At 37.0% G+C, this 13,103-nt stretch overlaps 1 protein-coding gene across 1 annotated transcript in view; it reads right to left on the reverse strand.

The window, feature by feature from the left end:
* Positions 1-1,923: 1,923 nt before the first annotated feature.
* Positions 1,924-13,103, reverse strand: part of CCDC122 (coiled-coil domain containing 122) — a 71,905-nt gene continuing 60,725 nt past the window's right edge. Inside the window, exon 8 of the transcript XR_013338713.1 lies at positions 1,924-1,954. The gene's annotated coding sequence lies outside the window, so the exon portion shown is untranslated. The remainder of the gene's footprint in view (positions 1,955-13,103) is intronic.

The following is a 13,103-nucleotide window of genomic DNA, read 5'->3' on the forward strand; positions in this document are numbered from 1 at the left end:
TGTAAAAAGCTACTTTATTGCTGTATTCTGAATTTTAGATTGGAGATAAGAAAATTACTGGCAAGGAAAAATGGACTATATTGGCAATGGCAGCTATGGATTATCTATCACAGGCTCCCTGGGCAAAGTGGAATTGATTAGAATATATTAGAACTAATATTTCCATTGATCAAAGAATTAGGGGGGGTACCCATGCATTTTTAGAAGTCTAGGTCTACAGAGACCCAGCAGTCTATTCTTGGAGAATTTTACATAATATTTTATTATAAATTATAAATGAATAGAATATAAATATAAAATATCATATTTATTATTTAACATAATATGTTATTAACAATATTTTATTAAGGACTCTCCTTATAAGTTCTTAATTTTTGTCTTCTCAGTTTTTTTTTCACTTATTGACACGGAATTATCTTTGGCTAATGTAACTTTTAAAACTGCAACTCTTTCACTCAATTCTTGACAGACTTATGGAGAGTACAAAAGCAACAACCTAAAGAAACAAGAAGTTTTCAGTGGTTAGAGGCAGTTTTACCATGAATTCCCCTCCCACTTATATGGTGGCACAAACAGAAAGCCAGTCACAAAATTAGAGCTGTGGAAAGCCCAGCCATCTACAAATTGAACATTTTACACAGCCTGCCCCCACCCAAGAACTCCAGAAGCTTCATGTGGGGAAAGCAGGAACATCAGTCATATCTTTCTTTTACTTTTCCGGAGTCTTAGAATCATGTAAAAATAATACTGGACACCAAGTCGTAAGATCTAAGTTCAATCCTAGCCTGGCCAACGGCTTGCTATGAGACCCGGGGCAACTCACTTTCTGAGCATCATGTTGTCCTCCTGTGTAACGCGGATAATAGTAACTGACTCATTAGTTAAGACAATTACATGAAATAATGTGAGAAAGGGTCCCTCCCATCATAGGAGCTAAGTAACTCTGTGCAATCTTGGATCTAAATAATAAGTTTTAAAATGTATGTGGCAGAAAATTAGAGCATGTACATGAATGGGAGGCTCCTGCAGAAATTTTGGAAGTTTTTGTTAGATGATAACTTAAATAATGTTGAATGATTTGATGATTCCTGGGAGTCCCTTCCAAAGATATTTTAGGAAAACCACAGACAACCAAGAGTTGGCAGAAACAGACACATGCAGGAAATTGTGGGTTCCATAATTCTAGAGGTGCTGTAATTCTATAAATTCTACTGCTATTGCAAAACCCAAGCTTTTGTGTTCATTTGTTTTTAATTAGTCTCTGGTTTTTTTCAGTCACACAGATTCTCCCTCCCCAGTTATGGTTTGCCCTGCTAATTTAGCTATGTGAACATTTATTTTACAGACTAATACCAACAGCAATTTTTTAAAAACCAGAAGAGATCACTGTTTTCTCCCTTCCTTAATTGTAAAAGCAGTACATGTGTTCATTGGGTAAAAAAATAGGCAATGCAGAAATGTATAAGAAAGAAAAAATTGCTGTATATTACCTCTCAGGGGCCAACCACCATTACTATTTTGGTATATATCCTTGCAGATATTTTATTTGCATAGATTCATTCTTTTAAAAGTCATTCAAGTCAATGTTCAGCCATTTAAATGCATACTAGCATTTTAGTAAAAATGGTTCACAAAAAAGTTCAGAAGTGTTTTTTTTTTTTTCCTTTTATACTCTTTCTTTCCAAGATGGGCCCTTTGTTCATCACATACTTTAAACAGGATTTTAACCAGTCATCTTTGAAAACTTCCCTTCCTATTTCCCCACTTTCACCACTTCTAACAATGAGTCCTTTTTAATGACCCTTTAAAAACTTAGTCTCACCTTGAGCTGACGTGATCTGGAGTCACAAGCCCTGCTCCTTGGCCTCTGGCCATTCTGTGGGTGCTTTGCATTACTTAGCCTCCACCCCCAAGATGAGGTCCAGCTCTGACCTTGGATCTAGTACTGCATTCCCTGATGGAGCAAAAAAGATTCTTGATTTCAATAAGTAACCAGAATGTGCATTGGAGTGACCATCTACTGGTTCTACAGAAGGTTGGTGTGGTGGTAAATTATTTGAGTTCATGTTTTATGTCAATTGCTGCAGGCAAAATTTGGGAAGTTTGTTTTATTTTGCCTTTAAGAGTCTATAAACAGTCCTTCACAATGCAAATGCTGGCGATAATTCCAATAGGATCTCCAACTTTCGTAATTGAGCGTGCTCACTATTTTACCCAGAAGCTATCATTATTAATGAAATGTATAACAATGTTTGTTTATAATTTGGCCAGTTTGCTAGTTGTACAGAAAGCTATAGGTTCTCAGAGTAAAACAGACACAACCCAATCTATCCCCCTACAAATCCAAGAGACCAGACTCTCTGCCGCCACTTTTAAATGAGAGCTAAAGAACTGACAGTAGGAAGGAAGGAAAAAAAGAAAACGAGGTGAGATTGATTATATATAGTTCTCTGAGAAATATATGCCCTACATTGTGAATTATGAAAGTTTTAAGTAAATAAGTTACAACATTGTATGTGCAACTCATAAAAGAAAATAATGAGATAATAAAATGCAACATATGAGACAAGCTATAATCTTAGAAATTGTATACAGGGAATAACAATATGTATTAAAAAGTTTTCAAGAATTCGTAGCATGTCTCTAGCATTAATCAAAGGAGAGAGCCATCAAATTTAGCAAATGAGAGTTTCAGCAACTAGAAAGGTATACCCTTATTGCACAAGATCACTTCTACCTTGATTCTTTCCTGAGCCAGATGTCATAAGATGCCACATTCACACCATTAAATCTGAAAGGTAAGGTGAGGGCAAAAACAGAAAATCTGGGACTGGGAGACAGGAGAAGAGTTGAGTAGCCATGAAATGTCCCTCATAGGTAATACACGGCTTGGTTGAAGCTCAAAGAGATAGATGCTGTGCACGTACAATTTGTTGGACTCTATTCTCAAAACTCAGTCTTTGAATTCTCATAATAAAAACATTCGACCAGAATAATTAAGAAAAACTGAAATAAATGCAACAATAATTTTAATTTAGCAGAAAGCTACAACATATAGTATGTTTTATATCCTTTAACCTAAACTTCACAAGTTAGAATCACTAGAATATTTTTTGTAGTTAGCATAGAAAGGTAAAAATATGCAATTTAAGATCAGGTTAAGCTAGATTTAAGTCACAGTTCTGTCACTCTCTGAGTAGACTTGGGTACATTTCCTCACCTCTCTAGGCCTCAGTTTCCTGGTCTGAAAGTAGGGATAATTTAATACTAACTGTTAAGACATTTTATGAAAATTAATGAGACAACACTAAGCATTTCCCAATGTTGACAAGCTGCTGGAGGGATACTGAGGGCACATAGAGTTTACTTTCTGTGATGGTTAATTTTATGTGTCAACTTGACAGCACCATGGGGTACCCAGGTATTTGACTAAACATTATTTCTGGGTGTGTCTGTGAGAGTGTATCTGGATGAGATTAGCATTTGAATCAGTAGAGGAAAGCAGATTGTCCTCCCCAAAGTGGGTGGGTATCATCCCATCTGTTGAAGACCCAAATAGAAGTAAAAGGCAGAAGGGAGAATTTGTTCTCTCTGACACCATAGGTTCTTCTGATTCTCAGGCCTTTGAACTCCAACCAGAACGACACCACTGGCTTGCCTAGGTCTCCAGCTTGCACACAGCAGATTGTGGGACTTCGCGGCCTCCATAATCATGTGAGCCAATTCCTTACAATAAATCTCTTTAAATACAGATATTGGTTCTATTTCTCTGCAGAACCCTAACTAACATACCTTCCTCTACCACCAAATGAACTTTTGAGTTCACATGTCTGCTTTCTCTTTATTTCTTCAAAATGTCAGCTACCTCTTCTAGTTTCTATCAGTGCAGCTGATTGTAGCTTCTCCTCTGCTCCAAAGAGAATTCCATTGCACAGACTTAGGAACATCTATTTTTCAATACAAATAGTCTCGTTTTACTTACTTCCCATGTCTAGGCTGTATTCTGAATACATAAATTGTTGATTGGAATTCAGTTTTTCAGATACACTGATATTGTAAAAGAGCAACCCAGCAGAAGGGCATATATATCTGCCCTTCCTCCTTCCTGCTTAACTCTGCACCCTTCACATCATACCACATATTCACCCTGAAAGAAGTCAGTTTCTCATGATTTTGGCTAGCACAAATCAATTCCTCAGGGCCAGAGCGCTATTCAGTTTTTTGAAACTGCAAAACTGTGGACCAAGCCCCAGACCATGAAGATTTCATTAAGGGTTACATCCTATGTGATCCAGCCTGAAACATTCAGTGCCTCCTATCATAAAAATCATAATAAAAGTTTTTGAAAATAAATGAACTCAATTTCTTTTCCATATTTAAGATACTCCAAGAGTTTCCACGTGTAACATGTGTATATTTATAATTCTTAATCTGTGGCATATAAGGGATTTAATCAAAGTATAAAGAAGAGTTTCCTGATAAAGTGATTCTATCCGAATTGAGGTAAGACAGTGGAATTGTCCTCTTTACATATGTGCATATGAAGCTCTTTTTAAATAGGTCTAAATAAAAGCATTTATACACAGTACTTACTAAAGCCAGACTTTAATGATTAACTAAGTACTCTTTTTTAATATTTATTTATTTTGAGAGAGAGAGTGTGTGTGTGTGAGAGAGCAGGGGAGGGGCAGAGAGAGAGGGAGATAGAGAATCCCAAGCAGCTTACACACTGTCAGCACGGAGCTCAATGCAGAGCTTGAATTCCCAAACCGTGAGATCATGACCTGAGCTGAAATCAAGTCAGTTGCTTAACTGAGACACTCAGGTGCCCCTCAAAGTACGCTTTTAGTGGGATGATTCTCTGATACTGTACAATAGGAAAATCCAGACTAGGGTGTTATTTTGATACATTTTAATGGTTTTATTCCATGACAATTATAGAAGGAAAAATGAAAATAAATGACAATTGGCCTTTAGCACCTGTTTTAGTGAGATAATCTCCATTTTAGATTTCTAGAATGGAGATGGTAGTCTGGGAGAGAAGAAACAAGATTTTATTCTTATGTGGTAAAACATCTTATGTTAAAGAAATTGTTTTTAGTGTTGGGAGGGGGGAAGAGAGGGAATATGATATGGTAGGCTACCTGCTATTGATGGAATGTGTCCCCCCAAAATTCACATGTTGAAATCCTACTCCCTAATGTGACAGTATTGGTATTAGGATGTGGGGCTTTTGGGGGGACACATCTAATAAGGTCATGAGGGTGGAGCCTTCATGAATGGAATTAGTGTCCTTACAAGAAGAAATACAAAAGCTTGCTTTCCACTTTATGAAGGTATACGGAGGAGATGGCCATGTGCAAGCTAGGAAGAGAGCCTTCGCCAACCCCATAAACTGCCAGTGCCATGATCTTGGAAATCAGCCTTCAGAACCACAAGAAATAAATAAATGTTGGTTACTAGCCTTCAGAACTGCAAGAAATAAATAAATGTTGGTTACTAGCCTTCAGAACTGCAAGAAATAAATAAATGTTGGTTGTTTTAACCACCCAGCCAATAGTATTCTGTAATAGTAGCCTGAACTGAGACCCTACTCCAAGAGTTAATGTAGTAGTTGTTGTCTTTTACCTTAACTGCCATGTAGAATCTGTTCTTAGACTAGGAGACTGTTAGAATTTCCAGGGAATCATTAATGTCTTGCTAACAACCATGCATAATTATGTGAATGTGTATGTGTTTTACACATATAAACCTTGTCATTAATACAGTTAACTAGAACCTTGTTTCATTCTTACAGTGGAAATGTCAATTATGAGTTTGGGTTTGTCTTATATTTTTCTAAAGCCATTGTTACTCTCTTTTCAGATTCCATGTTATATATTATTACTTATAGCTGGATGCAAATAAAATAAATGCTTTATATGTTTTAGTAAATCTCACATCAAGCCTCTTTTTTTGAGTGTCCTAAATATATGAGAGAAATATTTACTATACATATGCAGAACCACAATCACAATCACACCTTCACGATTTGGGCTTTGGGCACCTGGGTGGCTCAGTCGGTTAAGCGTCGTCTTCAACTCAGGTCATGATCTCGCCACTTCTGAGTTTGAGCCCTGCATCCGGCTTTGTACTGACAGCTCAGAGCCTAGAGCTGCTTCTGATTTCTGTGTCTCCCTCTCTCTCTGCCCCTCTTCCACTCACGCTGTCTCTTTCTCTCAAAAATAAATAAACATTAAAAAAAAATTAAACCTTCATGGTTTAATTGACATTTCTTAAGAAGGCAGTGTTTGCCCAGAACTACCATTTCACAGAATCCTTCTAATGATTCCATCACTCTGGAAGCCCATGCAATTGACTTGTAAATTCTACAAGTGGAATAAGATGAGGGGTACAAGGGACAATGCTTCCAAATTCAATCCATGCTTTGAATTTGCTTTCTAATTTATTTTCCATGTCTTTCTTTTCCTAGCCTGTTATAATGGTGCTTTATTGTGAACTGTTGATTTATTTATGAGGAGTGAAGATGGAAAATATATCGTGTCAGAAAGCCTGGGTTCAAGCCATGCATCCCCCACTTACTGTCTCACTTTGAGTAAATTATTTTACCAACTCCTGCTCAGTTTTTTTATCTCTAAATTAGAGAAAATGGTAATACTCATCTCCCACAGCTATTATGAAGATTAAATTGAATTTTTCACATAAAAATTTTGTAAAATCTAAGGCATTGTAGAAATGCTAAAATATTTGGAGGGTATTACTACAGTTGTTACTATTTTAAAATATTAATATTTTCAAAGCTAAATATAGTAACACAGTCACCCATGAACTAATTTATTTGGCATAGTTTCTAGAGCAAAATAAAGAATCCATTTGCAAAGTGAGTTGCTGTTCATCTCATACCCAGTGATTCACCCATCTAACAGCCTAGAACAACGCATATAGTAAGGTACATATGTTATTTATCCCCTTCTTTTAAATCAACCTAATTTCTTTTTAGTCCTCCTGTACCTTTCCTCTTGGTTTATATTATTGGGATTATTTTTTTGCAATAAGCAAATATCCCAAGGACTATGAAGAATGGTGATAGCATTTTTCCATCTAAGAACCACTTTGGCCCTTTATAAACACATTAATGATCATCACACAACATTGTCTATCTTGAATGTTTTCACATCTTTTTATCATGCATGTCTGCCTAGTTTAAAATCACAGGGCAGGAACTCTGTCTAATTCTATTTGTAAATCAGGGAGAGAGCGTTGTTGTTCAATAAATGCCAAGAAGCGACAGCATCCATGTGAGGTGAATAGGTGGAAATTATTATTTCTGTGTACAGAAAGGTGAAAATAAAATGGGTACTCTACAATTTTCAAAGCATTCTCATATCGATTATCTCGTTTGTCCATCACACCGACATTGTGAGGAAGCTAGAGAGGGCAGCTTTACTGTTAGCCTCCTTGTATGGAGGCAGAAAGCGAGACTGAGAGGTTAAATGCCTTGTCCGAGGCCCCTCGGCAAGTCAACAGCACAGCTAGAGGGGACATCGGACCTTCAGAATCTCTGCCCTGTGGTCTTCTCAACTGATGCTGCAGGAACTTCACAGCAGTACCTGTGATGGGTCTGTGAGCATGTCAAGAAACATCAAGAAGCTTGTCTATTTTCTTCCCTTTGTATCTCAGCACTTAACTCTGATCCTGGCCTGCAACAAGGGCTTCATAAATAGTTTTTTAATTAATTAATTAACCAATTAATTAATTAATATTATGGATATCCTGTCAGCAGGACTCAAGAGTTAATTATTGAGTCCTGATGTCCTTGTGGTCTAGACCACTGCTCAACCCACTAAAACCATTCTGTATTGCTAATTTTCTGTTCCATTCAGTGACCCTTGTGATGTCAGTTTGCAGTCCCACCATCCAGCCTATCATTCTTCTACCAGGTTGCTACCTCTGTTCAGTAACTCAGATGCATAGCCTCATCTCTAATAGACTCAGCTATAACCTGCAAAATGCAATAAATGGAAAGGCCTAAAAATGTATAAGTCTAACTATTCATTTCATTATGAAAAAGTGTTATGTGTTTACTGCTAAAATCTTCTGGGCTGTCCAGAAATCAGAAACTGATACCAAGACACAAATGACTTATAATTGAGAGTCTGCTATTAATGTTCTCTGTTCATGCTAATGGCAAATGGAAGGTTTAAGACATTTGTGTGCTATATTGAGCTTTGGAAAAGTGTTGGACAGACAAGCTGGATTGGGCAGTAAATGAGATGGGAGACAGTAGTAATGAAGGGAAGGGTGTGAGAATGGCTGTGGACACAGTGGCTACTTTTCTTAGATGTGGCAGTTAGCAGTCAGTAATCCAATTAGCTAGACCAGATTTGAGCTGAAGGAATTGCCCATAAAGTAGTTGTAGAGTGTCCTTACTACCCTCAGTGGTGCTAGAATAAAACGACAGTGCACATGTTTGATATGTGCACTAGTTGAGGGACCAAATCATCATCTTCAGCATCCTTTGTATGTATGCTATTATTTTGCAGATATACTTTAGTCTTTTAGTAGAATTTTGGCTAATTATCTTTTCAGAATGGTTCATCAAGGAAGCCAGTGGTTGAACTTACTAAGTCTTATTTCTTAGAATCAAAATCAACTCAATAGGCTAACAACCCCTTCTCACCCACACAGCCTCTATTAAACACACATATTGTTGAATTACAACTAACCTTTTGTCCATCTTCAGTTCAGTTTTTCATTTTCCACAGAAATCCACAAAACATAAAACTATTTATCTTAGAAGAAAATCTTATTTAAAATGAATACCTCATAATAATATATTCTAATAACATTTTGAGTATTGTAGAATATACAACCCTTGGATTCATTAATGAATCCAGTATCAACATATGCTGGTTCAATTTCATTAACCCTTCAATAAAACCTGAAATTTTAGGTATGTTCCCAACTTTTCCTATCAAGTGAGAGATCCGAGATACATGCAGAGAAAATGACAGGAAAAAGTGAGTCTCAACTCCCTCAAGTCTTCTTTATGTTTATTGTGCTTGACCTTAATTTCCATGTACTAATTAGACACACATTAACTAATGTCTCTGAGCAGGGCAAAAGAATATACATACATACATATTGACACTCGCTAAATTAACAAACTTCAATATCTATTAACCTGTCCTATTCAAAGTAAAGCAGAACAAAATACTTGTTAAGTATTACTTAAGTAGGGGAACTCATTTTTATTAATGAACAAATGAATGGCCTAGGAGCAACACAATCATGATTTGCTCTTTGGTTTTCCATTAATTCTATGGTACATTTCACTCTACTTAATGTGTTTTGTACAGCATTATTTTTGTTAAATTTAAAATGTATTAATACATGATTTTAAAAGTGATTCTCTCTGTTATTTCTCTTAAAGTTGTGTTTAAAAATAATTAACAACGAATTTTTGGTTGTTATCTATCTAGATTCTTGTATATGAAGTTGCTTCAGGGCTCACCTTTGTTCTAATTTATAATCAAGTATTGAGCCTCTCTTACATTTCAGGTATTGTGATAAAATACACCAATCACCTTTTGTGGGGCATGTACTATTATTCTCATTTTTTATAAATGACAAAGCTCTGCTCCGGAAAGGTTAAATAAGTTTCCAAGGTAAGAAAACTAGTAAAGGTGAGTATCTATCCAGGAATCCAGATCTGTGTTTCTCCAAGGCCTATACCTTTGTTAGTATATCCTGTAGGCTCTCAAGTTTTAAAACCATCAAGGCTTAATGTAGATCTGTGTGGTTGCACACACGCATACACAAAAACACAGCAGGATGTTTTCCTTTTTAAAAATAGTCTTGGCATCCGAAACACAATTGCATTGGAAAGACAGGAGTTATCAGTAGTGAACTGACATTTTGGTATATACCTGGCTTAACCTTTGCAAAATCTTAATTAGCATTGGGCTGACTTTGATAAACCATCCTTTATCATAGTAAAATAAATATGACTTGTGGAAGAGATAGTTTCCTATTCTCTGCACTTTTAAACAGTTCTGTCATCAGGTATAAAACCTACCAGTAGATTTAATATGCTATTTATTTCTATAATGAAAGAAACTCTTATTATTCACTAGGAATAGACTGCATTTGGGGATACTATAATAGATGGCAGAAACAACAATTGAAATTCTGAATACATTAGAACCACAGCATGTTGCAGACCAATTAAAATTGACAACCAAGTGAAGCAAATACACATGGATAAATATAGAAAATTCTAGTTGTTGTTAGGGTGATTCCCCCTCCTCTCTGCCTTTTCTCTTTTCTAGGTGGTATTTTTCTTTCTTCTGAATATTCTAGTTCATTTTGTTAATCCTTTTCTGTTCGTCTTCTGAATTTTAATCAAATTGAATGCTTACAGATATAAAAATTTTAATTCATAGAATACCTTGGCACTTTGATGTATTTAGTGTCCTGATGTTGGGAAACTATCACTAACTAGAAATACTAGCTTTTGTAGATAATATATAATTTTCATAATCTTAAACCAAGATGGGGAAAATAGATACTGTGCCAAATGTTTCAGCCACGTGTTCACCTTTCTGAATGAAATTAGTATTGGCAGCTGAGTAGGAGATTACAGGGTACCGTTGCTTTAACCTTCAACAGTAAATGGTGCTTGCTGAATTGCCTCTATGTGCCTCTAAAGCCCAAGAAGCCTAAAAATATACATTTGATGCTAATGATCAGAAAACACAGTAAATTAGCATCACTTAGGTTGACAGGGACGGTGGGGGGAGAGTTAAAACTAAATATTTTGCTAATGGAGATTATGGAATTTATTTTCCTGAAGTTCTGAAAGAAAGTTTCGCATAAGGCCTGCCTGTTTCTAGGAGATTACATTTGATATAACAACATAAACAACAGCTTGAGTAGCAACTGTGGCTCATGCATTGAACTAGGTACCTAGGGTTTAGGATTAGAGGTCATAGGATTAGGGCACCAAAGCAGTGCCCCTTCTGATTCCAGTGACCTACCTACATCAACTACACATTAGTTCATTCTCATGTCAAAAAATAAAGTATTTGTTCATAAATGTGTCATACTGTTTGAAAAAAATGATATGAGAGAACTAGGTGTAATCCTAATATGAACATAATTTCATTGAAACACAGGTGCAGTTCTGGCCTGAAATTGATTTTTAACCTATATCTTTTTTGAAGACAAAGTATCTGCAATGTATATGAGGACTAGTGGGAAGGAGTAATACAGCTATCTTAGCAGCACTGAAAGAAAAGGAGCAAGTTAAATGCTTTCTACTCTCAGACATGATTAATAATCCTTAAGTACTATTCTGTTCAATAAATTGTGACAGAGTTACTCAATGTGAGTCTGGAAAAGGACATAATGATTTGGCTCCTTGTAAGTAATGCTTTTTAAAAATGGAGGTTGGATTTATATTTTTGTAAAAACAAATAGGTTTGGGGGTGAGGGGAATGTTTCCTTACTGAATTAACTTGTAAAAAGTAGCAAACACTGCCATCTACTGGGCTTTAATTTTCTCTTTGTTAGAGGTTTTGCAGAGGATCCTTAATTGTGCACATTGAATACATACACACAACATAAATAAGACATAAATTTAAAAAACCCTTTGTTGCCTGTCATGAAGATTGAAAGATTTTTTAAATGGCTGTGTTTGTTCCTTATTAGTATGTTCTAAGTCACTTTACTATTGGTATTACAGGAAATACTCAATAGAAATAATTGCCTTTGCAGTAATCTCTTTGATATTAAAAAAAAAAAAACTTTCTAGAAGGAAAGTTAAATTACCTTACATGGAAACATAATCAAATAAAAATTGAGGAAAACCGCCACAGGTCTGTGAAATAATCCTCTCCTTCACTCAGCTGACAACTCTCTGGTCCATCCTCAATCTGATGTAAGGCTAACGTCTTACCTACTTTACAAAGAAAAGGAGGAAAAGAGGAACACTCTTCCTAGTGAGGAGGCCCGATGGTGTGTAGAAATGTTCATTTCATGCAACACGTGGTGGAGAAGAAGGGGTTGGGTGGGTCATCCCCAACACTTCCCCAGGAGGATTCGGCGTGCTGGGTCATCTGGCTTCACAATGGCTTGTGATCCACACCCTGGCAGCATGCCAGCACAGTGTTTCTCAAATTGTGGTCCACCTGTGTCAAGATCATCTGAGGAGCTTGTGAAAGATGCATGTCCTCAGCCTCGTCCGAGGACATGCTGAATCCTAAAATTCTGGTCTGGCACCCAGACACTTTCATTTAACAGGCTATTCTTATCCACGCTGGAGTTTGATGACCACTGTCTAGAACCCTGGGATTCTATACTCTGTAGCTTCTGTGGTGCCTGAGATCAAACAGCAGGTGGGTGAGCCTCTGATGATCCATTCCAGGCCTCTTCTGGCAGGACTGTTCTGAAACAGTATGCGCCTGTACATTAGCACCAGCTGTGTTGCTTTTAAAAGTTGTACATTCCTGGGTCTCCTGTCAGTGGTTCTGATTCACAGGGTAGCTCCCACCACTGTCCACAGTGTTCCTGCTTCTCTAGGGGAGCTCCAGGACCAATCCTACAAAGACAGTTCTCAGGAAAACTAGGGAGCAGTGTTTGCTGACTGTCTCCCCACTGACTTTTGTGTGCACCCCCTTCCTCTTGGCATCCTGCCTCCCCTGTGGGCTGCTCTTGTTTCACTTAGTCCTCCTACTGCGATTCCTTAGAGCCGTCCCATTCTTGATGAAGCTTGTTGATGGCAACTAACCTCTCCCGGAGCACTAGCTTTTAATGAACATACATGCACACGGGGTAGCCATAAAGTCTAGAAACATAAACATTATTTTGTCTTGTGCTTGGCGTGATAACAATAAATCATTTATTTTACATCTAACTATGTTTTCAGACTTGGTGCTCTTCCTTTAGTTAAAATGTCGATGACTTTGATTTGGTAAAAAGACTTTCAGATGGTGATGGGTGTGCGTGGATCACAGAGCACACTGTGAATGGTGCGGCAGTGTGGACAGAGGTTTGGTTATCTATCCTTTTGCAGAAGTATGCTCATGTGAGGTATCACCTCT

The sequence above is a fragment of the Crocuta crocuta genome, unplaced genomic scaffold, assembly GCF_008692635.1.
Source record: "Crocuta crocuta isolate KB4526 unplaced genomic scaffold, BGI_CrCroc_1.0 scaffold586, whole genome shotgun sequence".
Lineage (NCBI taxonomy): Eukaryota > Metazoa > Chordata > Mammalia > Carnivora > Hyaenidae > Crocuta > Crocuta crocuta.